This window comes from Triticum aestivum, chromosome 7D (assembly GCF_018294505.1).
Source record: "Triticum aestivum cultivar Chinese Spring chromosome 7D, IWGSC CS RefSeq v2.1, whole genome shotgun sequence".
Lineage (NCBI taxonomy): Eukaryota > Viridiplantae > Streptophyta > Magnoliopsida > Poales > Poaceae > Triticum > Triticum aestivum.
The window spans coordinates 261,291,543-261,317,513 of record NC_057814.1 but is presented as its reverse complement, the minus strand read 5'-3'; the positions used below and the strand labels follow the sequence as shown (position 1 = coordinate 261,317,513).

The window sequence follows — 25,971 nt, the reverse complement described above, 5'->3', positions numbered from 1 at the left end:
ATACCGACGATCGAATCTCGGGCAAGTAACATACCGATTGACAAAGGGAATTGCATACGGGATTGATTGAATCCTCGACACCGTGGTTCATCCGATGAGATCATCGTGGAACATGTGGGAGCCAACATGGGTATCCAGATCCCGCTGTTGGTTATTGACCGGAGAGGCGTCTCGGTCATGTCTGCATGTCTCCCGAACCCGTAGGGTCTACACACTTAAGGTTCGGTGACGCTAGGGTTGTAGAGATATATGTATGCGGAAACCCGAAAGTTGTTCGGAGTCCCGGATGAGATCCCGGACGTCACGAGAGGTTCCGGAATGGTCCGGAGGTGAAGAATTATATATAGGAAGTCAAGTTTCGGCCACCGGGAAAGTTTCGGGGGTTACCGGTATTGTACCGGGACCACCGGAAGGGTCCCGGGGGTCCACCGGGTGGGGCCACCTATCCCGGAGGGCCCCATGGGCTGAAAGTGGAAGGGAACCAGCCCCTAGTGGGCTGGGCGCCCCCCCATGGGCCTCCCCCCATGCGCCTAGGGTTGGGAACCCTAGGGTGGGGGGCTTCCCCCTTGCCTTGGGGGGCAAGGCAACCCCTTCCCCCCTTTGGCCGCCGCCCCCCCTTGAGATCCCATCTCTAGGGCCGGCGCCCCCCCCAGGGGGCCTATATAAAGGGGGGGAGGGAGGGCAGCAACCTACAGCCTTGGGCGCCTCCCTCCTCCCCTGCAACACCTCTCTCTCTCTCGCAGAAGCTCGGCGAAGCCCTGCCGGAGACCCGCTACATCCACCACCACGCCGTCGTGCTGCTGGATCTCCATCAACCTCTCCTTCCCCCTTGCTGGATCAAGAAGGAGGAGACGTCGCTGCACCGTACGTGTGTTGAACGCGGAGGTGCCGTCCGTTCGGCACTCGGTCATCGGTGATTTGGATCACGGCGAGTACGACTCCGTCATCCACGTTCATTGGAACGCTTCCGCTCGCGATCTACAAGGGTATGTAGATGCACTCCTTTCCCCTCGTTGCTAGTATACTCCATAGATGCATCTTGGTGAGCGTAGGAAAATTTTAAATTATGCTACGATTCCCAACAGTGGCATCATGAGCCAGGCCTATGCGTAGTTACTATGCACGAGTAGAACACAAAGCAGTTGTGGGCGTTGAGTTTGCCAATTCTTCTTGCCGCTACTAGTCTTTTCTTGTTTCGGCGGCATTGTAGGATGAAGCGGCCCGGACCGACCTTACACGTACGCTTACGTGAGACAGGTTCCACCGACTGACATGCACTAGTTGCATAAGGTGGCTAGCGGGTGTCTGTCTCTCCTACTTTAGTCGGAACGGATTCGATGAAAAGGGTCCTTATGAAGGGTAAATAGAAATTGGCAAATCACGTTGTGGTCATACGTAGGTAAGAAAACGTTCTTGCTAGAAACCTACAAACCACGTAAAAAACTTGCAACAACAATTAGAGGACGTCTAACTTGTTTTTGCAGCAAGTGCTATGTGATGTGATATGGCCAGAAGATGTGATGAATGATATATGTGATGTATGAGATTGATCATATTCTTGTAATAGGAATCACGACTTGCATGTCGATGAGTATGACAACCGGCAGGAGCCATAGGAGTTGTCTTTATTATTTTGTATGACCTGCGTGTCATTGAATAACGCCATGTAAATTACTTTACTTTGTTGCTAAACGCGTTAGCCATAGAAGTAGAAGTAATCGTTGGCGTGACGACTTCATGAAGACACAATGATGGAGATCATGATGATGGAGATCATGGTGTCATGCCGGTGACGAAGATGATCATGGTGCCCCGAAGATGGAGATCAAAGGAGCATGATGATATTGGCCATATCATGTCACTATTTGATTGCATGTGATGTTTATCATGTTTTTGCATCTTATTTGCTTAGAACGACGGTAGTAAGTAAGATGATCCCTTATAATAATTTCAAGAAAGTGTTCACCCTAACTGTGCACCGTTGCGAAGGTTCGTTGTTTCGAAGCACCACGTGATGATCGGGTGTGATAGATTCTAACGTTCGAATACAACGGGTGTTGACGAGCCTAGCATGTACAGACATGGCCTCGGAACACACGCAATACACTTAGGTTGACTTGACGAGCCTAGCATGTACAGACATGGCCTCGGAACACGGAGGACCGAAAGGTCGAGCATGAGTCGTATAGAAGATACGATCAACATGGAGATGTTCACCGATCTTGACTAGTCCGTCTCACGTGATGATCGGACACGGCCTAGTTAAACTCGGATCATGTTTCACTTAGATGACTAGAGGGATGTCTATCTGAGTGGGAGTTCATTAAATAATTTGATTAGATGAACTTAATTATCATGAACTTAGTCTAAAATCTTTACACTATGTCTTGTAGATCAAATGGCCAACGTTGTCCTCAATTTCAACGCGTTCCTAGAGAAAACCAAGCTGAAAGATGATGGCAGCAACTATACGGACTGGGTCCGGAACCTGAGGCTCATCCTCATAGTAGCCAAGAAAGATTATGTCTTAGAAGCACCGCTAGGTGATGCACCAATCCCACAGAACCAAGACGTTATGAACGCTTGGCAGCACGTGCTGATGATTACTCCCTCGTTCAGTGCGGCATGCTTTACAGCTTAGAACCGGGTCTCCAAAAGCGTTTTGAGAAACATGGAGCATATGAGATGTTCGAGGAGCTGAAATTGGTTTTCCAAGCTCATGCCCGGGTCGAGAGATATGATGTCTCCGACAAGTTCTTCAGCTGTAAAATGGAGGAGAACAGTTCTGTTAGTGAGCACATACTCAGAATGTCTGGGTTGCACAACCGCTTGTCTCAGCTGGGAGTTAATCTCCCGGATGACGCGGTCATTGACAGAATCCTCCAGTCGCTTCCACCAAGCTACAAGAGCTTTGTGATGAACTACAATATGCAGGGGATGGAAAAGACCATTCCTGAGGTATATTCAATGCTGAAATCAGCGGAAGGGGAGATCAGAAAAGAACATCAAGTGTTGATGGTGAATAAAACCACTAAGTTCAAGAAGGGCAAGGGTAAGAAGAACTTCAAGAAGGACGGCAAGGGAGTTGCCGCGCCCGGTAAACCAGTTACTGGGAAGAAGTCAAAGAATGGACCCAAGCCCGAGACTGAGTGCTTTTATTGCAAGGGAAGTGGTCACTGGAAGCGGAACTGCCCCAAATACTTAGCGGACAAGAAGAAGGCCGGCAACACCAAAGGTATATGTGATATACATGTAATTGATGTGTACCTTACCAGTACTCGTAGTAGCTCCTGGGTATTTGATACCGGTGCGGTTGCTCATATTTGTAACTCAAAACAGGAACTACGGAATAAACGGAGACTGGCGAAGGACGAGGTGACGATGCGCGTCGGGAATGGTTCCAAGGTCGATGTGATCGCCGTCGGCACGCTACCTCTGCATCTACCCACGGGATTAGTTTTAAACCTCAATAATTGTTATTTAGTGCCAGCTTTGAGCATGAACATTGTATCTGGATCTCGTTTAATTCGAGATGGCTACTCATTTAAATCCGAGAATAATGGTTGTTCTATTTATTTGAGAGATATGTTTTATGGTCATGCCCCGCTGGTCAATGGTTTATTTTTGATGAATCTCGAACGTGATGTTACACATGTTCATAGTGTGAATACCAAAAGATGTAAAGTTGATAACGATAGTCCCACATACTTGTGGCACTGCCGCCTTGGTCACATTGGTGTCAAGCGCATGAAGAAGCTCCATGCAGATGGACTTTTGGAGTCTCTTGATTACGAATCATTTGACACGTGCGAACCATGCCTCATGGGTAAGATGACCAAGACTCCGTTCTCCGGAACAATGGAGCGAGCAACCAACTTATTGGAAATCATACATACCGATGTGTGCGGTCCAATGAGTGTTGAGGCTCGCGGAGGATATCGTTATGTTCTCACTCTCACTGATGATTTAAGTAGATATGGGTATGTCTACCTAATGAAACACAAGTCTGAAACCTTTGAAAAGTTCAAGGAATTTCAGAGTGAAGTTGAGAATCAACGTGACAGGAAAATAAAATTCTTACGATCAGATCGTGGTGGAGAATATTTAAGTCACGAATTTGGTACACACTTAAGGAAATGTGGAATAGTTTCACAACTCACGCCGCCTGGAACACCTCAGAGAAATGGTGTGTCCGAACGTCGTAATCGCACTCTATTGGATATGGTGCGATCTATGATGTCTCTTACCGATTTACCGCTCTCATTTTGGGGCTATGCTTTAGAGACTGCCGCATTCACTTTAAATAGGGCTCCGTCGAAATCCGTTGAGACGACACCGTATGAATTATGGTTTGGGAAGAAACCTAAGCTGTCGTTTCTAAAAGTTTGGGGATGCGATGCTTATGTCAAGAAACTTCAACCTGAAAAGCTCGAACCCAAGTCGGAAAAATGCGTCTTCATAGGATACCCTAAGGAAACTATTGGGTATACCTTCTACCTCAGATCCGAAGGCAAGATCTTCGTTGCCAAGAACGGGTCCTTTCTGGAGAAGGAGTTTCTCTCGAAAGAATTGAGTGGGAGGAAAGTGGAACTTGATGAGGTGATAGTCACCCCTTCCGAACCGGAAAGTAGCGCAGCGCGGGAAAATGTTCCTGTGGTGCCTACACCGACTGGGGAGGAAGTTAATGATGATGATCATGAAGCTTCAGATCAAGTTACTGAACTTCGTAGGTCCACAAGGACACGTTCCGCACCAGAGTGGTACGGCAACCCTGTCCTGGAAATCATGTTGTTAGACAACGGTGAACCTTCGAACTATGAAGAAGCGATGGCGGGCCCGGATTCCGACAAATGGCTAGAAGCCATGAAATCCGAGATAGGATCCATGTATGAAAACAAAGTATGGACTTTGACTGACTTGCCCGATGAGCGGCGAGCCATAGAAAACAAATGGATCTTTAAGAAGAAGACGGACGCGGATGGTAATGTGACCATCTACAAAGCTCGACTTGTCGCTAAGGGTTATCGACAAGTTCAAGGGGTTGACTACGATGAGACTTTCTCACCCGTAGCGAAGCTGAAGTCCGTCCGAATCATGTTAGCAATTGCCGCATACTATGATTATGAGATATGGCAGATGGACGTCAAAACGGCATTCCTTAACGGCTTCCTTAAGGAAGAGTTGTATATGATGCAGCCGGAAGGTTTTGTCGATCCTAAGAATGCTAACAAAGTATGCAAGCTCCAGCGCTCAATCTATGGGCTGGTGCAAGCATCTCGGAGTTGGAACATTCGCTTTGATGAGATGATCAAAGCGTTTGGGTTTACACAGACTTATGGAGAAGCCTGTGTTTACAAGAAAGTGAGTGGGAGCTCTGTAGCATTTCTCATATTATATGTGGATGACATACTATTGATGGGAAATGATATAGAATTCTTGGAAAGTATAAAGGCCTATTTGAATAAGTGTTTTTCAATGAAGGACCTTGGAGAAGCTGCTTATATATTAGGCATCAAGATCTATAGAGATAGATCAAGACGCCTCATTGGTCTTTCACAGAGTACATACCTTGACAAGATATTGAAGAAGTTCAGTATGGATCAGTCCAAGAAGGGGTTCTTGCCTGTATTGCAAGGTGTGCAATTGAGCACGGCTCAATGCCCGACCACGGCAGAAGATATAGAAAAGATGAGTGTCATCCCCTATGCCTCGGCCATAGGGTCTATTATGTATGCCATGCTGTGTACCAGACCTGATGTAAACCTTGCCGTAAGTTTGGTAGGAAGGTACCAAAGTAATCCCGGCATGGAACACTGGACAGCGGTCAAGAATATCCTGAAGTACCTGAAGAGGACTAAGGATATGTTTCTCGTTTATGGAGGTGACGAAGAGCTCGTCGTAAAGGGTTACGTCGACGCTAGCTTCGACACAGATCTGGATGACTCGAAGTCACAAACCGGATACGTGTATATTTTGAATGGAGGAGCAGTAAGCTGGTGCAGTTGCAAGCAAAGCGTCGTGGCGGGATCTACATGTGAAGCGGAGTACATGGCAGCCTCGGAGGCAGCACAGGAAGCAGTCTGGATGAAGGAGTTCATTACCGACCTAGGGGTGATTCCCAATGCGTCGGGCCCGATGACTCTCTTCTGTGACAACACTGGAGCTATTGCCCTTGCGAAGGAGCCCAGGTTTCACAGGAAGACCAGGCATATCAAGCGTCGCTTCAACTCCATTCGTGAAAGTGTTCAAAATGGAGACATAGATATTTGTAAAGTACATACGGACCTGAATGTAGCAGATCCGTTGACTAAACCTCTCCCTAGGGCAAAACATGATCAACACCAGGACGCAATGGGTGTTCGATTCATCACAATGTAACTAGATTATTGACTCTAGTGCAAGTGGGAGACTGTTGGAAATATGCCCTAGAGGCAATAATAAATGGTTATTATTATATTTCTTTGTTCATGATAATTGTCTATTATTCATGCTATAATTGTATTGTCCGGAAATCGTAATACATGTGTGAATACATAGACCACAACGTGTCCCTAGTAAGCCTCTAGTTGACTAGCTCGTTGATCAACAGATAGTCATGGTTTCCTGACTATGGACATTGGATGTCATTGATAACGGGATCACATCATTAGGAGAATGATGTGATGGACAAGACCCAATCCTAAGCATAGCATAAAAGATCGTGTAGTTTCGTTTGCTAGAGCTTTTCCAATGTCAAGTATCTTTTCCTTAGACCATGAGATCGTGCAACTCCCGGATACCGTAGGAGTGCTTTGGGTGTGCCAAACGTCACAACGTAACTGGGTGACTATAAAGGTGCACTACGGGTATCTCCGAAAGTGTCTGTTGGGTTGGCACGGATCGAGACTGGGATTTGTCACTCCGTGTGACGGAGAGGTATCTCTGGGCCCACTCGGTAATGCATCATCATAATGAGCTCAATGTGACTAAGGCGTTAGTCACGGGATCATGCATTGCGGTACGAGTAAAGAGACTTGCCGGTAACGAGATTGAACAAGGTATTGGGATACCGACGATCGAATCTCGGGCAAGTAACATACCGATTGACAAAGGGAATTGCATACGGGATTGATTGAATCCTCGACACCGTGGTTCATCCGATGAGATCATCGTGGAACATGTGGGAGCCAACATGGGTATCCAGATCCCGCTGTTGGTTATTGACCGGAGAGGCGTCTCGGTCATGTCTGCATGTCTCCCGAACCCGTAGGGTCTACACACTTAAGGTTCGGTGACGCTAGGGTTGTAGAGATATGTGTATGCGGAAACCCGAAAGTTGTTCGGAGTCCCGGATGAGATCCCGGACGTCACGAGAGGTTCCGGAATGGTCCGGAGGTGAAGAATTATATATAGGAAGTCCAGTTTCGGCCACCGGGAAAGTTTCGGGGTTACCGGTATTGTACCGGGACCACCGGAAGGGTCCCGGGGGTCCACCGGGTGGGGCCACCTATCCCGAAGGGCCCCATGGGCTGAAAGTGGAAGGGAACCAGCCCCTAGTGGGCTGGGCGCCCCCCATGGGCCTCCCCCCATGCGCCTAGGGTTGGGAACCCTAGGGTGGGGGGCTTCCCCCTTGCCTTGGGGGGCAAGGCAACCCCTTCCCCCCTTTGGCCGCCGCCCCCCCCTTGAGATCCCATCTCTAGGGCCGGCGCCCCCCCAGGGAGCCTATATAAAGGGGGGGAGGGAGGGCAGCAACCTACAGCCTTGGGCGCCTCCCTCCTCCCCTGCAACACCTCTCTCTCTCTCGCAGAAGCTCGGCGAAGCCCTGCCGGAGACCCGCTACATCCACCACCACGCAGTCGTGCTGTTGGATATCCATCAACCTCTCCTTCCCCCTTGCTGGATCAAGAAGGAGGAGACGTCGCTGCACCGTACGTGTGTTGAACGCGGAGGTGCCGTCCGTTCGGCACTCGGTCATCGGTGATTTGGATCACGGCGAGTACGACTCCGTCATCCACGTTCATTGGAACGCTTCCGCTCGCGATCTACAAGGGTATGTAGATTCACTCCTTTCCCCTCGTTGCTAGTATACTCCATAGATGCATCTTGGTGAGCGTAGGAAAATTTTAAATTATGCTACGATTCCCAACAGCTAGACCACCGAGTCCTCCTCCTCCGAAAGCGCGGGGATGCAAGCAACAAGACGCTGCCAGGCATCCAACTCTTCAGGAGAGAGAGGTCACCGAAGGGACAGGTCCCAGTTATTATCAGAGAGCTTAGAGACAGAGATCTCCGGTTCGGGTCAGTAGGAAAAAAGGACTGGAAAGGAAACTGCTAGGAGAGAATCCCCGCACCACCAATCAAGCCAAAAACGAGTGGACTTGCCATTATGAACCACAAATTTAACAATGGATTTAAACACCAGTCGAACTTTAATAAGATCTTTCCAAAATTGAGAGCCACCCGCCGTGAATTTCCTTATGTACTCGATGGGGAAGTTTATGGAGATTTTAGACCCATTTCAGACCCCACGACTACAACAAACACGATACTCTGACCAAACCCTAATCAATGCGTTACAGAAAAGAACAATGCAGTCCGTATGAAAAGAAAACGACACTTCAGGCTCTGCTTTTCTTTCGATAAAGGACATTTCATTGAATAGATATATCGAGGTAATACAATCATATTGAAAGAAAGCCCGGCCTCTGCATAGCTAGATGCACACAGCCAAAAATTCCAGAGCACCCTAAAAAAGAATAATTTGATACAATGCCAAGCAATAAATCGTGTCCAGCCTAAGGAGCGGTAGATCCTATCCGTAAATCACACCGCCATCCATGGGGGTAGAAAACCTCCCTGGCCGTACGCTCCAGCCGTGTAGACACCATCATAAAAATGTCCCTGTCTTCCGGCTTCTGCAGGATAGACCAAGTACGGAGCCATCGTGTACAAACATGAATAACCTGCATAGGAGATGAGACACATTTATTGTTAAAAACCACATCATTCCTGGTAAACCACATTGCCCAGCATAAGGCCGCCGCTCCCACAAGAATATGTGCAGAAAATTGTTTATCTATACCCCGCAACCAGTTGCCGAACATATTCCGTGCACTACGTGGTGGGTATAAATTCGAAGCTACTTGGACCATAGCCCAAACTGCCCGAGCGAACTTGCACTCAAAAAATAGGTGTTTGATAGACTCGTCATGTTGGCAAAAGACACATGTCTTGGAACCATGCCAATTTCGTCGAGCCAGATTATCTCTAGTTAGGATGACTCCTTTGTTAAGAAACCAGAGGAAAATCTTCACTCTTAGGGGAATTTTTAGCTTCCACAATTTCCTGTTATCTACGGGAACATCACAATGGACCATTGCATCATACATGGATTTGACCGAAAATTTGCCATTCTGATGCAAGTTCCATCGAAAAGTGTCCGGCTCATCTGACAGTTGAATGTCCTCCAGGCGAGTGAGTAATTCATTCCATGCTGTCAGACGAGTGCCCAAAAGATCCCTACGGAAAGAAATATCGGGGTTTTCCTGTCCTAATACTTGTTTGATCGTGACAAATTTATGTCTGACGATCCGGTACAAGCTCGGATATTGCACCATTAGTGGAGTGTTCCCTAGCCAGGTATCTTCCCAGAAACGAACCTGAGCACCGTCCCTAACCAAGAAGGTCCCAAATTGGAAGAAGAATTCCTTGGCCTTCATGACACCACTCCAAAAATGTGAATCCCCAGGTTTCCAATGAATTTGAGAAATGGCATTGGATCCCACATACTTGTTGCGAATGATTTCCTGCCATACTCCATTCTCAGTGAGTAGTTTATAGACCCACTTGCTGAGAAGAGCGATATTTTTAATCTCAAGGTCTTGGATTCCCAGGCCCCCTTGGCTTTTAGGTCTGCATAATACGCTCCACCTAGCCAGTCTATATTTCTTGGTTTCGTTATCACGCTGCCAAAAAAATCTGGATCTAAAGTAATCTAGACGCTGTAGAACCCCTTTCGGCAGGTGGAAGAATGACAACATGTATAAAACCATGTTGCTTAGGACAGAATTGATCAAGATCAATCGCCCCCCATAAGACAAGAGTTTGGCCTTCCAACTGCCTAAACGTTTCTCAAGTCTCTCTTCCACATGCTTCCACTCAGCGATAGTTAAACGCCGATAGTGTATGGGGATACCCAGATACCTAATCGGAAACTGCCCGAGCTGGCATCCAAAAATGTCGGCGTACTCGGGTGCAGATTCTGCAGCATCTCCAAAGCAAAAAGTTCACTCTTATGAAAATTAATTTTGAGACCAGAAAGTTCCTCAAAGGCACATAAGAGCAGCTTGAGATTTCTTGCTTTATCTAGATCATGATCCATAAATAGAATCGTGTCATCTGCATATTGTAGAATGGATAGACCATCTTCTACCAGGTGTGGAATGACCCCGCTAATTTGACCATCCAGCTTGGCCCACTCCACTAGGGTAGCTAGCATGTCGGCCATAATGTTAAACAGAATAGGAGATGGGGGTCGCCTTGACGAAGCCCCTTCCTTGTCTGAAAATAGTTGCCAACGTCTTCATTAACTTTTATGGCCACACTACCGCCAGAGACAAAGCTCTCTACCCAGCGGCACCATTTTTGTGAAAACCCTTTCATGCGTAAGGTTTACAACAGGAAGGGCCACTTAACTTTGTCGTAGGCTTTCTCAAAATCAATTTTAAGAATGACACCGTTCATTTTTTTCCGGTGCAGTTCATGTACAGTTTCGTGCAGGACGACCACTCCATCTAAAATGTTGCGACCTTGCATAAATGCTGTTTGTGTGGGTTTTACGACATGGTCAACTACACCGTTCAACCGATTAGTCGCCACCTTCGTAAAAAATTTAAAACTTACATTGAGAAGGCAAACCGGTCGATATTGTTGAATACGACTAGCCTCCTTAATCTTAGGCAGTAGGATAATTTCCCCAAAGTTTAAACGAGAAATATCAAGGTCCTCGGAATGTAGTTGGTTAAACAACTGAACCAAGTCTGCCTTAATGACGTCCCAAAAGCATTGATAGAACTCTGCAGGAAAGCCATCCGGTCCCGGCGCCTTGTTGTGTTCCATCTGAAACACAATGGTTCGAACTTCCTCCTCAGAAAACGGAGAGGTTAGGAATTCATTTTCCGCTTCCGTAACTTGAGTGATGTCATGAGTAACGGATTCGTCTAGATGAAAATTAGTCTCGGCTAAAGGCCCAAAAAGGTCTTTGTAAAACTTAGTGATAAAATTTCTAAGTGGTACGTCCCCCTCTATTCGGCTTTCCTCCTGGTCAAGGGCGAAAATATGCTTCTTTCTATGTCTACCATTGGCTAGCATTTGAAAGTATTTCGTATTATCATCACCTTGCATCAACGAATCCGCCTTGCTACGTTGGTACCATTTAATCTCCTCCTCACGTAGTAGACGGGCAATCTGCTCGTTAAGATTGCTTTTTTGCTCAATCTGAACAGCAGACAGAGGCCTCACCTCCGCTATTTTATAAAGGGAATCAATTAGGGTAGACAAACACAGTTTTTCTTTTTTGTAAATTCCAGCAGTATGCTTGGCCCATCCTCGAAGGAATCGACGCAAGGCGCGGATTCGATTATTCCATCTTTGGATGGGTGTGTTACCGCGGGGCTGGCGTGCCCACACTTTCTTAACTAGCTCCTGAAATTCCTCTCTAATGAGCCATCCCAGTTTAAATTTAAACTGGTGGCGATTAGAACTCGGGATTGGTTGTCCAAAATCAATTAGCAACGGAGCGTGATCCGATAAGGCCTCAATTCTTTCAAGTGCCCGAACCGATGCTAGGGGATATTTGTATTCCCAGTCAGTGGTAACTAGCACCCAGTCCAGTTTTTCAAAGGTCGGCACCGAACGGTTGTTGGCCCAGGTATATTGACGACCAGACATCGTGATCTCCCTCAGATCGAGGCTGTCAATAACAGCATTAAAGAGGAAAGGCCACCTAGTGTCAAATCGATCGTTGTTTTTTTCCTGCTTATTACGAAAGAAGTTTCTGCGAGCCGATTCCAGTAAAATTTCATGCGTTCACAGAGAGCCATAATAGCTGGGCATATTGCTACCAAAGTACCCTGCCCCTGTAGCAGTGGTTGCTAGTGACGGTATACCTGATGCTGTGACCAAACGGCATACCAAATGCTAATTATAACCAATTAAGTATGCCGTGATCTCAACTCCAATCTCCACTAGACAGACAAACCCGAAATCATTTCACCCTTTCGGTCGGGCACTACTACAAAAATCTTTGCGTTAGTCAAAGGCGAATAAGACTGTCAATCCTTCAGTCATTTCCAAGATTTAAATGCAAGTCAGTGATTCAAATTTATATATAAAAATATTCAAATGATAAGTGTCACATGTATGGCATAAAGTAATCCGGTCTTAACGTTTTTTACAACTAAAGTTGCCATCCCGAAAGAAAAAACAAAAAAAAAACTGAAAGTTGTCATGCTTTGTCATTCTCGTGCCACTAAACTTGCAATCAAAAACATTCAGAGTTGCCATATATTTATGCCACATAAGTGACACTTATCATGATCTTAAAAGTAAGATAGTGATCAAACATAAAATGTTGCTCTGCTCATCAAGCAGATCAATCTCTAGAGCTTGCAACAGACAATCAACAATATTGACCGAAACAATTACTCCTTCCGTTCCTAAATATTTGTCTTTCTAGAGATTTCAACAAGTGACTACATACAGAGCAAAATGAGTGAATCTACGCTTTAAAATATGTCTATATACATCCGTATGTGATAGTCCATTTAAAATCTCTAAAAAGACAAATATTTAGGAACGGAGGGAGTAGTACCTTTTTCAAATGAAATTCTGTGGCAAGCCCCGCTGGCCATTGCAGCGGGGGTGGCGGCCCTCGACAACCGCGACAAGGAGTACCGAAGGAGGCGATTATCGAAAGATCCATTATTAAGATGTTGAATGGAACATCGATAAATGTTCGGGGGTGAAAATCTTTGTTTTGACTTTTATTGACCAGACTCAGCAACGTTACCTGAAGACGTTTACTTGCTCTTGTGTTAGTCCTCGTTGGATTGCCAAGGAGAGCGTCTGTTGGACCTACAGATTACGATTGACCCCCCTTTTCTCTCTCGCTGGAACCATGCACGGTACTAATCGATATTTAATTAGGATGGCAAACGGGGTGCACCCTCATCGCGCTTTGCCTTTTGAGCTGCTTTACGCAGATCTGAAGCTTTCGCAGCTCAAAGAAACGCCGTTGATTAGGCCCTAAGCAAACGTGAAAAGCAGCTACAGTAACGTGCTTGTTCGCCACACCTTTGAAATTTGGGCAGACGCCAAGAGACTCTGTTCGATTCAGATTTCGGCAGACGTTGCACATGTACACTCCTGCACATGAAAAGGTTGGTTTGTACAATACATATTTTCGAAAAAGAGGACAACCATCTCCTGCAAGGCATATGCCATCAACATTTTTTTTTGCAATAATAAATACTTGTGCTAGTGCCTTTGTTTGTTTGCAGACTTGTAAATTTGATGAAGGTCGGTGCTGATTCTAATGATGGCGCAGTTGCTCCTACCGATGAGGAGTGTTCAGAAAGGATATATGTTTTTCGCATTTTAAAAAGGGATATGTTTTTCGTTTTTCTGTTGGCAAGTGTTGATATGAATTTGATTGTGTCGTGATGTTTGTTTTGTTCTGAGTGAGATCTGGTGGTTTGATTGGAACGTTTTGGAGGGTCTGGCGATTGACAGTGATGAATGTTTTCTTTTAACGACCGGGAAAGTGACACTGAGCAAGAGAATCAGTATACTATATCTAACTACTACGTCTAAAATTGTTTTTAAACAATGAAGGATAATCCATGTTCCGCACCAGGAAGATTCGAATAATGCCAAGTCTTCTACTACTAATGTAATGTAAACAAACATTTTTCCCCATACACAATCAACTACTCTAGTGATCATATCATAGCAAAAAATCTCCCACATCCGTCCACGGACCCGCGGGGAGGGGGGGGGGGGGGGGGGCAGTCCACGGATGCGGATGCGGGAGGCAGCCATCCAACGCTAGCCGCATACATTTTCACAACAACTCAAACCAATCAGACGAAATTCATGCAAACGAGTGCGGATTTCATATAAACAGGGCCTGATTTTATATAAACAAGCCGGATTTCGTATAAAAATGACGGATTTCATTACAAATACATGAAAGTGGTCCTAGGTGGGCTAATCTAAATGATCGCCGGCGTCCGGTCCCCGTCTCCGGCCATGGACCAAGAGAACAGAAGCTTCGCCTTTTCCAGCTCCGCCTCCATGACCTCCGCCTCCAGAGCCCCGGGAAGTGAAGCGAAGCTGTCCGCCTCGACATCGCCGCCAAGCGACTAATTGGCCGTCGATGCTGAGCCCACCAAGCTTGGTGTCGACGGGAGGGGAGGAGCGGTGGCCTTCTTGGGACCCGAGCGGCGGCGACCTACCGTGCACTACTCTTCCTCGCTGCCGGCAGCGCCCACGGACGTGACGGCTTCTTCGTGGTCGTGGCGCCGGGGCGCGGCCTCCTCGTCGTCGGTGTTGTCGAACAACGCCTCGCCTGCGTCGTCCTCACGCTCCTTGCTGGCGGCCGCTACCTCCGCCACCCGCTGCCGATATCGCCAGCGGGCGAGGCGGATCTCGCGGGCGGAGCGGTAGGACTCGAGCATCGCCTCCTGCTCCGCCAGGTCCGCGTCCGGTGCGACCGCCCTGCCGGCGGCAACTTGCTCCACCGCCTGCAGATACTCCTGGAGGAGGTTGTGGTTGTAGTTGATGTCGGCCTGCGCCTCCTGGAACTACTCCTCCCGCTCCTCCCGCACCATGTCCATATAATGGGCACGGGCCTTGCCGATGGTCAGGGTGCAATGCACCGGTGAGAGTGGAGCGGAGGAGGAGGGTGCCGCAGAGGAAGAGGAGGGTGGCGCTGGCTCGTCGTCGGAGGCGTCCTCCATTTGCACGTCCTCTGGCTGCCAGCCAGCCAACCATTCGGCAGCAATGGCGGCCATGCCTTCTTCTGCTCCGACGTCAGCCCGTCCTAGAGAGCTTTAGTCACGGAGGGATCCATGGCGGTGAGTGGTGTGGAGAGGGATGACTGTGGCTATGGCCGGAGCACCGGGGCAGCGGTTTATATAGCACCGGTGGGCGGCAGACGGATGGGTGGCGCCGGAGGAGATGCCTCGGCAACCGCGTGCCATCAATGCGGGCGGTAGATGAACGGACGGGCGACCATCATGTCGCTTAAAGGCGTGGATGTCGCCTGCACCGGAAAGCGGCACGGGCGACGCTCTCTTGGCCGACGCGCCGCTTCAATGCCCGCGCCAGTGAGCGGTCGCGTCCGCTCTGGGCGTGCATGAATGCGGGGCGTTGACGCTTTGGACCGGCGCTGACCGAAAATGCGCGGGAGGGGTGAGGGTTTTTTGGTGGGCCAGGGCGGTCAGAAACGGGCTTGGGATCGGTTCGGACTCCCGCAAACCTTCCCCACTTTTGTCTCCGGTTTACGAGAGAAATCGCGTCCGGACCACTCTGTGGACCGATACAGACCCGTGTTGGATGGCTTCCGCGGTCCGGACGGTTGCGAGCGGTTTACGGGTCGGCGTTGGAGATGCCATAACGTCCAAATTTCTTGTGTCGTCCGGCAAAACCGGTGACCTTGTCTGGTGCAAGAGTGTGTTCTGATTAGCTAGTGGCATTAGGGCATTTCAAACGGCGGCCTGTAAATTTCCTCCTGCATCCATCCGCGGACACGGATGCGGAAGGACGACATCCAACGCTGCCTGCATACATTTCAAACACGTTTTCAACAAACCGGACAAAGTTCATGCAAACACGACAGATTTTTCATATAAACCGGATGAGATTCGTGCAAACATGCAAGATTTTCATTACATTTTGAATATTTAAAACAAAACAAAAACACGACCCTAAACCTATCCTATGGCGGCGGCCAACCGTCGTCCACTTCCTTTCTATTTCATGTCGTCGGCCACCTCCTCCATCCGCCGTCTCCATGAATGGCGGCGGTAAGACCCGTGAAGTGAAGGTGCGGTCTCCGGCGAGGAAGAGTAGAACGCGGGAGACGGACTGGCTCACATGGGACACAAGGCCATGCCGCCTCCCATGTCCTACTCATTCTCGGAGGAGTCTGCGATCTGTCCGTCGCTGGTGGATGTGAGGTCCATGATAGAGATGGTGGGGCTGGCACTGTCATTGTCCAACCGGTCCGCCCGATAGTTTGTCGGTGGCGCGTAGGAGGCGCAGATGGTGTTGTTCTCATCCGCGATCACGTGCAGCCGCGCCTCTGCGACGGTCGCTTCCTAGCGAGCGGCGGCTTGAGCACGGACGACCTCGTGGATCGCACGCTGCTCCGCAATGAAGTTGGGTTCACCGCGGTCATCACGGCCTTCGCGTTCCCGCCCTCGCCGTCTATTTGACCCTCTGCCAGCCGGTGCTGCTCTAGGAGGAACAAGTTGTACCACTGTTCCTCGTGCGCTCGCTGGAACGCCGACATAGGCGCCGGCGCAGGCTGCTCCTCCGCCATGGCGACGTTGTAGTGTGTCTGCACCTGCTCCATGGTGAAGTCTACATGCACATGCGTGGGCTCCGGTGCGGTGTCATCGGAGCCCATCTCCATCGTGGGGTCATCCTCGTCATCGAAGACCTTGGGCGAGCTGGTCGACATGCCGACCTCTATTCGCCTGGCACGTCGGCTCTGCCAGGCGGCCGCAAGGGCGGCCACCTCGTGCTTCATCTCCATCGAAAGGCTCTCCCACAGACTTATGTTGCTTGTTGACTGGTGTATTACGGGTCTTCTTAAGGCAAAACTTGTTTAACTCCTCTCTACCCAGACCGGACTTATGTAGTTTGTTGATTGATGTATTATGGGTCTTCATGACCCGTGTTTATAATATAAAGATTTATGTTCAATTTGTGTTATAGAGTTATGTTATGATTTTAACATGGAGTCACCATTCATGATCGTGCATGGTGCATGTATGATTAATGCACGATTATAAACAGGGGCATCACAGTACCAATCTGAGGTTTGATTCAAAGATTGAGCACACGAGATGAACTAGGGTTTGGAGATGAGATGATGCTGGTGAAGATGTTGATGAAGATGAAGCCTGCCATAATGAGAGGGACATTGGTGATGACGATGGCTCCGATTTCCCCCCTCTAGGAGGGAAGTTTCTCTGGCGGAATCGCTCTGTCAGAGAGCAAAAGTGCTCCTGCTCTGGTTCCGCCTCGAGATGCCGATGCCTGTTCCCGAAAGTCTTCTCTTCATTTTTCTAGGGTAAATGGCTTCATATAGGAGAAGACATTAGAATTGTATCATAATATGAAATATAACTACGAAATACATGATGCAAAATGGACGTATTACACATCATTGGTGATCGAGGTTGGAGACCACCACATCCTGGATGGGTCAAGATTAACACAGGCGACACTTATTGACACCCAAGCTCAGCTGGGAGGCACGAGAGGGGTTGCATGTTCACACCTCTCCTTTATGGGTGCTTGGAGCAAGCCCATGCCCGGTGCTATTGATCCTTTCGTCGCCGAGGTTTTAGCATTGCGAGAAAATGTTGTCTTTGCCCAATTGAAGGTCTACTCACATGTGGTGATGGAGGTCGATTGCTTGAAGGTCGTGAACCTCTAGAATTCGCATCATAACCTCACGTCGATTGTGATGCCTATCTTCGATAAAATCAAGGAAAAAGCCTCAAACTTTGCTTCGTTCAGGGGCGGGCCCACTTCAATTCATGGTATTCAGTTGAATACTGATTATTTTTGTCAAAAGATTTCATATATATAGTGTATATTACGTACATGTATTATGAAAAAGAAGGAAACTGTGACAATATGTGAGGCTAACAAGCCTTCAACCCACGTTCTGGGTGCCCTGGTTCACTCCCTTCCCACCCCACATGGGCCAGTAGCCCAATACGACAGTAACTCCTCCCACGTTCGCAGTCCATCAAAAAATAACTGCAGCCTGTGTCATTGCGCCATACTGTGATTGATCAAACGAACCGTCGTGCTGCCTCCCCAATTCTGATCGCACATCCTCCTCCCACGCTACCACACGCAGCGGCGGATCCAACCATGGCACAGGTGCACAACGGCAGGGGCAGGTGTGGTCGTGGCCGCGGGCCGGCAGGCGGCGGCTCGATGCAGACATCTCGCATTTGGCATGGGCGTTTGAGTCCCGAATTTCCTACCTTAGCACTCGGGATCAGGATAGATCGTCGGCCGCATTGCGCTTGCTAGGCAGCGTCCACATCCCCCACACATACAAACAATAACAACAGTAAGTTATTCTCTAATTGGCTTTCTATTTCATCATATTTTAATTTCAGATTTGTTTGCACTTAGCAGTGAATTCATGTGTTGTTTAAACAAAAGAAATTGAGATTTTAGAAGTTATTAAGTAGTCTAATACATTAATATTGTTTGCAATTTGCGATGCGAATTTGCAATTCGAGAATCTTTTTGAATTATGAATTCGTAACAACAAACATTACTTATAAAAATTAGCACTATGAAACTTGAGGTATTAAAAAATCACTACCCTTTTAAATTTTGAATACACGCTCTTAAAATCCCGGGCCCGCCCCTGGCTTCGTTTCCAGTTCAGCATGTTACTACCTCCGTCCTGATTTATTAGCTCCTTTTGTAATTTGTACTAAATTCTAACCGAAGCTTTAACGGACAAAATGTTAGTGCATGTCAACAAAAATTATATCGTTGGATTCGTATTTGAACATAGTTTTCAATATAATTTTTAGTGAGATGCATGAATATTTTGTTAGTTAAATTTATGGTCAAAATTTGGCACATATTACAATGGGGACCTATAAACCAGGAGGTAGTACAAAGGAAGCCAATGGCACAACAGATCTTTGTGCTAAACATGGCACTGCGTTATCATTTTCAGATCGTTGGATGGAGCCATGTCCCTCCTTTTAGTTAGCAGCGTTTTGGCTGACTGTAATCGAATTTCTCTCATGCAATAAGCTCCTAATTTCGCGTCAAAAAGGGAAATTAGCCAAAACTCTATTTAATAATGCTGTTCCACGTTCAACGGGACACATCACATGGCATTCCGACAGACAAGGTAGGCCCGCCCGAACTCTCCGTGGGCCCCGCGGGCGCCCCCTTGACCGTGATTGGCCGATGGGCCGTCCTATCTGCTACGGGTAGAAAAGTCGCCCTGTACCCACAAGAACACACCTGTTCCTTTACACCTTTTCCCCTTCATTTTTTCTTCAGTTTTTTCTACCAAAACCACCATAGTCTTCTCCCTTCCCCTCTTCTTCTTCTTCTTCTTCTTCTTCTTCTCCGGAGCAACAAGGAGGAGAAGCATTGGATAGGGGATGACACGATCTTGCCACTAGCTGCGTTTCTCCTCCTCTCGCATTGGTCGTCTTCTAGTTCCACCGTCCACCAGCGTGCGCAGGTGATGTAGCTTCGTCTTCCCTTCTTGGCTTGTTCCTCGCGCGGAATGTGATCAGTGGTTGGTTCTGTTGGATAATGGCTGGTACTACATACGCGGGTATGCATAGAAAAACAAGTCTTGGGTCTCCACCCTCTCCCCCTCTGCCCTCTCCTACCCCATGTGAGGTGCGTAAATAAAATTGAAGGGAGTGGCCGGGAGCGTGGCGGGGACCATGGTCCGTCCCTTCGTCTCGCGACAGCAGCGCAAAACTCCAACCCAGCAAGCGGCGGCCGCCAAAGATAATCCGTAGCCGCGCAGGTAGTGTTAGTACATGTGCGACTAAGAGGGGTGGTGCGCCGGCAGTGTAGTAGTTGCTGTTGTTTACCTTGGTCTGGGCAGGCTGGTCTCGCCGGATCGCCGTCCACGTCCGGAACCCGGCGACAGACACGGCGCTCTCGGGCACAAGGACCTGCCACCAGCCGGCCGGCTTTGGTTTCTTGCTTACAATGCTGCTTGATCCGAGGGGAGGGGGGTGTTGGCCGGCGGTGACAGGTGCAGAGGAAGAGGGACGATTTTGATACTGTTCTTGGGTGGAGGGGTGCAGGGCTGAGAAGGGCGATGGGGGCGGGGGAGGAGGATGCGGCGGCGGCATGGGAGAAGGTGGAGGCCAAGGAGGAGAGGATCATGGTGTCCGTGCGGATGCGGCCGCTCAACGGCAGGGAGTCCGGCGACAGCTCCGACTGGGAGTGCATCAGCCCCACCACCGTCATGTTCCGCAGTACCGTCCCTGACCGCGCCATGTTCCCCACCGCCTACACCTACGGTAAGCACCGGCAGAGCTCAATTTTGGAAAGGATGTATGGCGATGTTGGCGACAATTGCTGGTCTTGATGTTGGGATTTCATTCGGCAGTCGATTTCTCAGTTTGTTCTGCTTTCTTGTCCTTTTCAGACAGGGTGTTTGGCCCCAATTGCTCTACCAGGCAGGTCTACGAGGAAGGAGCAAAAGAAGTTGCTCTATCAGTTGTCAATGGAATCAACTGTATGTACAGGAGGAATGATGCAACTCCTTTACATCGCAAATTTGGTCTTTGGATGAACTGATGTGGACCAACTAACATTTGCACATGAATCTCTTCTTATTGACAGCAAGCATATTTGCGTATGGGCAGACAAGCAGCGGAAAGACTTACACAATGACTGGAATTACTGAGTACAGTGTCATGGACATCTATGACTACATAGAGAAGGTGTGTGTGTGTATGCGCGGCACCAGTGATGTTATAGTTCATTTTGTGAGATGATATTTGCCTCATTGTTTGTCATTGCTACAGCACCCTGAAAGAGAATTCATGCTGAAATTCTCGGCAATAGAGATATACAATGAAGCTGTGAGGGATCTTCTGAGCCATGATACGACACCTCTTAGACTGCTTGATGATCCAGAGGTACTCCATTCTCCTTTACTTGAGTTTACTATAACTATTTTTTCCTCCACCCTACGCTGATCTCGCGTCATCATTTGAATTCAAACAGAAAGGGACTACTGTTGAAAAGCTCACTGAGGAAACATTGAGGGACAAGGACCATCTTAGGGATCTTCTTGGAATGTGTGAAGGTGCGGGCTAAAATTTCTAGAGAACTAAACATGCACCATGTTTCTTGTTTTCATCATTTGCTTAATTTGGTATGTGCTACAGCTCAAAGACAGATTGGAGAAACAGCTTTGAACGAAGCGAGTTCTAGGTCCCATCAAATACTCAGGCTGGTTGGTGGCTCTCTTATATATCTAGTTTACACTACCTTTTGAAGATGATTTTGTTGACAGGGTTTTGTTACATTCAGACAATCGAAAGTTCTGTTAAACAGTATTTAGGAAAAGGCAAATCGAGCACCCTGGTGTCTTGTGTGGTATGGATTTTCCATTTATATTCATGATTATTTGGTACTATCATGTTTCCATCATCTCTGAGGGTTCTTGGTTCTTCTGGACAGAACTTTGTTGACTTAGCTGGAAGTGAGCGAGCATCTCAGACTGCTTCAGCTGGTATGAGGTTAAAAGAAGGTAGTCATATTAATCGAAGTCTGCTAACACTGGGAAAGGTTGTTCGCCAACTCAGGTTTGTTTGGTTTGTTTTCTTCTTGCAAGAACTTGTAATCCCGGTGGTTTAATTCTTATATAAATATATTCCGGTCCTAAAAATTATCAGAGTTTGCACATATATTTCTTCTTTCTTTTGTATTCACTAGATAAAGTAATTTTGAATTCCATTTGGTGTTACAGTTTGACGTGTGTCCTTTCTGCTCATTTTGTCTGCTCTTTCAACAATGACCTACTATATAGTATCTTTTCTCGACAAAGGCTAATATATTATTTGTTTTGACAAAGTGTAAAAAAAGAAGAAGTCAAAGGGTAATATATTAACATCAAAATAATACCATTTACACCTTAGTCTGAACTATTATGTTCCTCTTGCAGCAAGGGAAGAAACGGGCATATCCCATACAGAGATTCAAAGCTGACACGCATATTACAGTCCTCTTTGGGAGGCAATGCAAGAACAGCCATTGTCTGCACCATGAGCCCAGCACACACTCATATTGAGCAATCCAGGAACACACTTCTGTTTGCGACTTGCGCAAAGGAGGTAGTTACAAATGCACAGGTCAATGTAGTGATGTCTGACAAAGCACTATTGAAGCATCTACAAAGAGAGCTTGCAAGATTAGAAAATGAACTGAAATTGCCGGAGTCAGCCTCTTGCACAAGTCATGTTGAAGCTTTAAGAGAGAAGGATGCACAGATTAAAAAGGTACCTTTCCTCACCTGAAATTTCCCAACCCTTGTGACAGTGTTAATTGCAGGACTGCACAATTTCATGCACCATGTACCTCTCTATTCTTTTTTCAGCTGGAAAAACAGCTTAGGGAATTGATAGAAGAAAAGGATACTGTTCAGTCTCAACTTAACTGTTTACTGAAAAGTGATGCTGACGACCATGCCAATGATCGCGCTGCAAAGCGATGGGTACTATCTCTCTCATATACACAGACTTACTTTTTGCATTATTGTCATGTGTGACATTTAATGATCTGTCCTTCCTCTGATAGGATGTCCGTAGTCGGTCCTCAGAGTCTCTTGCGCGAAATGCATCGGAGGAAGCACTTTCGGTTTCAGACACTTATGGAGGTTCTTATCAAGATCAAGGTCACGCAGTGTTTGATGAATCATATGTCTTCAGTGCTGATCATGATGACTTGTCAATCCCCAATCAAACAATAGATCTTCCTCAGCAAACAAGGGTTCGGAAGCCAATTTCACCTTGGCACCCTCCTAGTAACTATAGCTCTGATGGCACAGAGTCATATAACATGAAGGAAGTAGCTTTCAGAAGTGCATCTGAAGTATCTGAAGAACATTGTAGGGAAGTACAATGCATAGAGGTACATGAGCATAGAAGAAGCACAAGCGAGGAATTTAATGTATTACTCCATGAGGGCACTAAGCTCCACATACCTGAAGTAGAGGACATCTCTAGAGACGCATTCCCGCAACCTGATGAAGTACCAGAAGCCGTGAGCATAACAGAGAAAATGGAAGATCGTATCAAGATATACCCTAGCAAAGAGGAGCGGCAGGCCGAGATCATAGCAAATGCAGTAGAAGGTCCTATTGAAGTGCATCAATGTGAATCTGATGACTTTGCAGACAACTTTGTCAAACTGTACCCATGCGATTCTAACATTTCTTTGGACGTTGGCAAACCTTACCCTCATGAATGTCTGACTGTAAAGAGGTGTATAACGAGCTCCAAGGATAGTGCATTGGCTAGAAGTCAGAGTTGCAGGGCTAGCTTCATGATCATTCCAAATAGTTGGTTTGATGATCCGGAAAACACCGGGCAGACACCACCTGGTGAAATCTTCAGGTATCCTCCCAGAAGGCCTGATAAAGTTAGGAGAAGTCTGTACCAAGGAAATGATGATTGCCAAAACAATAACACTTCAGTAGACCTCTCCGCTGATTCTGGCGAAGTAGTTTGTGATGAAGTAGTTAAGGACACGAGTACCAGTGATGAAGTAGTCAAGGACATGAGCACCAGTGATGAAGTGGTCAAGGACATGAGCACCAGTGATGAAGTGGTCAAGGACATGAGCACCGGTGGTGAAGTAGCCAAGGAGTGGAGTGCCAATGAAGCAGAACAAGAAGTTTGTGCCGGTGACATCAGTTGTGTGACAGACCTGGAACAGAAGACAGCAAAACACCATGAGGACCAACCTGAGGAACATCAGGCAGAGGTAATGATGTTAGTTAGTAACACACTGGGATTTAACTGCGCTAATAACGGGAAACTTAACAAAACAGAACTGACTAGTATACTGCTGCCGAATATTATAGCTGATAGCGCCTAAATCACCAGTCGATATTTAATATATTTTTTTGAAAAGGAGGATCTTCCCTGGCCTCTGCATCAAGCGATGCACACAGCCATAGTCGATATTTAGCTTATATATGAAGTGGAATTAAACCAATGTCTTTGTGTATGGCATTTCAGCAGCAGATTGTTCGAGATGAGTGTGCAGCAGTTAAAACTGTCAAAGATGTTGGCATAGATGCAGTCCCGAGTAGTGCCGAGTCTCCTTCGCGCTGGCCTATTGATTTTGCAAATAGGCAGCGACAGATCATCGAGTTGTGGCACGACTGCAACGTGTCCCTGGTACACAGAACCTACTTCTTCCTCCTCTTCAAGGGAGATGCTGCAGATAGCGTCTACATGGAAGTGGAGCACAGGAGACTGTCCTTCATCCTGAGCTCCTTCAGCACCACCTCCGCAGGAGGCAAGCTTAATACCGCAATCGCATCCAGGTAAATACAGCATGTCATGATTTTTTTCGCAGGGTAACAGTATGGTTTCGCACTGCCCATGAATTTAAGCCTAAGTATGTTTCGATGGAATAATGGTGACGCTGGTTTTGCCCGCAGCTTGAAGAATATGAAACGCGAGAGGGACATGCTCTACAAGCAGATGCTGAAGAAGCTCGCCAACGGGGACAAGGAGGGAATCTACACCAGATGGGGGATCGATCTGGGCTCCAAACAGCGGCGGCTTCAGCTATCTCGCCTGGTATGGGCGCGGGCTGACATGGAGCATGTCCGAGAGAGCGCCTCGCTGGTGGCGAGGCTGATCGACCTGGTTGAGCCGGGGCAGGCTCTCAAGGAGATGTTCGGCCTCAACTTCACGCTGGCTCCCAGAACCGAACGCCGGTCTTTCAGCCTGCTTGGCGCTTGATCTTTGACGTATGGATGGAGGTAGAAGGGTTTGGTTTACGTAGTACAGGGGGTTCACTTAACAGGAGGAGAGGACTATATGCTCCGCCGCATCTGCCTTGTTTTTGCTTGTGAATTGTGTGCGTGTGCGTGTGCGATATTCCTGTGTGCAATTTTTTTTTTGCGGGGTAAAAGGATTGTATTACTCAAGAGCACACGAATTCATCCCTACACAGACTAGGAACATTAGCAGGTCCAGAGCGGAGCCAGACCACAGTACGGTTCTCCGTTCGACCGAAGTTTGCTAACACATGACTAACATTATTTTGCTCTCTAGAGATGTGAGTAACACAACACTCCCTTGTACCCATAAGACTCTTTACTTCTGAGACCACCATCGCATGCTGGGAACGATCCGGTCCTTTTGCCTTGATCATCTGCACGGCCTGCATACTGTCACACTCCAGGATAATCGGCAACTCCGTCCACTGCAAAGCTAGGCCGAGTCCCTCCGTGCACCCGGCCAACTCAGCGTGCAATGGGTCCGGGCATGACCGAAGCGAACGGCATGCAGAGAAAATGATGGCACCGTCGTGCCCGCGCAAGATCATGCCGTCACCGGCGCTTCCATCCTCGTGTGAGAATGACCCATCCACGTTGAGCTTCGCCCAACCTTCCGGAGGCGGGCTCCACTTGCGCTGAGACTTCCAGCTTACGCCCACATGCGATATTGGCTGCTCCGCTCCCTCTAGTTGAGTGACCATCTTTCCTTTGTCCCAGTCCCCGACCGGGTATTGTTGGATCCCCAACAGTGAGGTGACGTAGCTTTGAAGGAACCGTCGGGACACCTCCATGGGTGGCGGTGCCTTGTCATGTTTGATCTCGTTACGCACGTGCCAACATCTCCACATAAGCATGAGGACTCTGAGGCGGTCACCCTCGTCACACTCCGCGATGAGATTCAGGAACCACTCCGGTCCTGTATTGCGGATTGATTTAACATCAGGTATCCGCCAAACTTGCGCCATGGCTTGCCACAGATCAACAGCTCTTGGGCACCTGCAAAACACATGAAACGTGTCCTCGCGCTCGAGACCACAGAGAGGGCACACGTCAGTAAGCTCCATCTGGCGTGCAAATTTATTTGCCCAAGTTGCGAGAGCATTCGTAGCCACACGCCAACCAAAGACACGCACCTTTGGAGGAGCAGGGCA

General features: G+C 47.8%; 1 pseudogene across 1 annotated transcript; it reads left to right on the top strand.

Annotated features, from left to right (window-relative positions):
• The first annotated feature begins 19,298 nt into the window (after positions 1-19,298).
• LOC123164586 (kinesin-like protein KIN-7H) lies at positions 19,299-25,127 on the top strand (annotated as a pseudogene). Its single transcript, XR_006482512.1, has 13 exons — positions 19,299-20,312; positions 20,441-20,530; positions 20,638-20,738; positions 20,823-20,936; positions 21,025-21,106; positions 21,189-21,256; positions 21,334-21,399; positions 21,484-21,608; positions 21,968-22,301; positions 22,400-22,516; positions 22,600-23,787; positions 24,045-24,355; positions 24,473-25,127. The product of XR_006482512.1 is annotated as a kinesin-like protein KIN-7H (transcript).
• Positions 25,128-25,971: the final 844 nt, after the last annotated feature.